Genomic DNA, 1,057 nt, shown 5'->3' with positions numbered 1-1,057 from the left:
GCAATTGTGTGGTAGTTTGAGCATTCTCTGGCATTGCCTTTCTTTGGGATTGGAATGAAAACTGACCTTTTCCAGTCCTGTGCCCACTGCTGAGTTTCAAACTTACTGGCATATTGAGTGCAGCACTTTCACAGCATCATCCTTCAGGATTTGAAATAGCTCACCTGGAATTCCATCACCTCCACTAGCTTTGTTTGTAGTGATGCTTTCTAAGGCCCACTAGACTTCACATTCCAGGATATCTAGCTCTAGGTCAGTGATCACATCATCGTGATTATCTAGGTCATCAAGGTTTTTTTGTACAGTTCTTCTGTGTATTCTTGCCACCTCTTCTTAATATCTTCTGTTTCTGTTAGGTTCATACCATTTCTGTCCTTTATTGAAGAACTAGGGATATACCTAAATGTTCTTATACATTGTGTTGTCCTACCAAAATAATAAATATGCAAGTGGAAGAATTTTTAAAGCTACAAAAATAATGTTTAAATAAAAAAACAAAACAATTTTACTCCACATAAAATCTATTTAGGTATTTAAATTTTATTTAAACAGTGTATGTAGAAAAAAATAGGTGTACTGATTTCAGAAGACAAAAAAGATGAGGAGTCATAGTGAATTTTTTAAAGTGTATTATCCACTTCTAAAAACATATGCTCAGTATTAAAAGAAGAGAAAAGAAGAAAACATCCATATTTCAATGATTGAAAAACGTGACGTTTTAACTATTAAGTTGGTGAAAAGTAATTGTGGTTTCAGACCGCAAATTTTAAGACTCAAATACATCTTTATATTAGCCAAAATAGGAACCATTGCAAATCAATATATTTTTGCCAATGAGAAATAAGTTTGTTTATCCGGTAGCATAAAAATCCATACTTTGGGATTCAGGGAACACTTGGAAAGCTTTTTCTACCTCCTGCTGTTTGTGGGTGCATTCTCCCTGCAGAATTTTGTTGAGATGCTGGAAGAAGTGATAGTCCCTTGGCTAGAGGTCAGGTGAACATGGCAGTGAGACAAAATTTTGTAGCCCAATTTGTTCATCCTTTGAAGCATTGGT

This window comes from Bison bison, unplaced genomic scaffold (genome assembly GCF_000754665.1).
Source record: "Bison bison bison isolate TAMUID 2011002044 unplaced genomic scaffold, Bison_UMD1.0 scf7180017864210, whole genome shotgun sequence".
In the NCBI taxonomy this organism is placed as follows: domain Eukaryota; kingdom Metazoa; phylum Chordata; class Mammalia; order Artiodactyla; family Bovidae; genus Bison; species Bison bison.
This window is presented reverse-complemented; position numbering follows the sequence as displayed.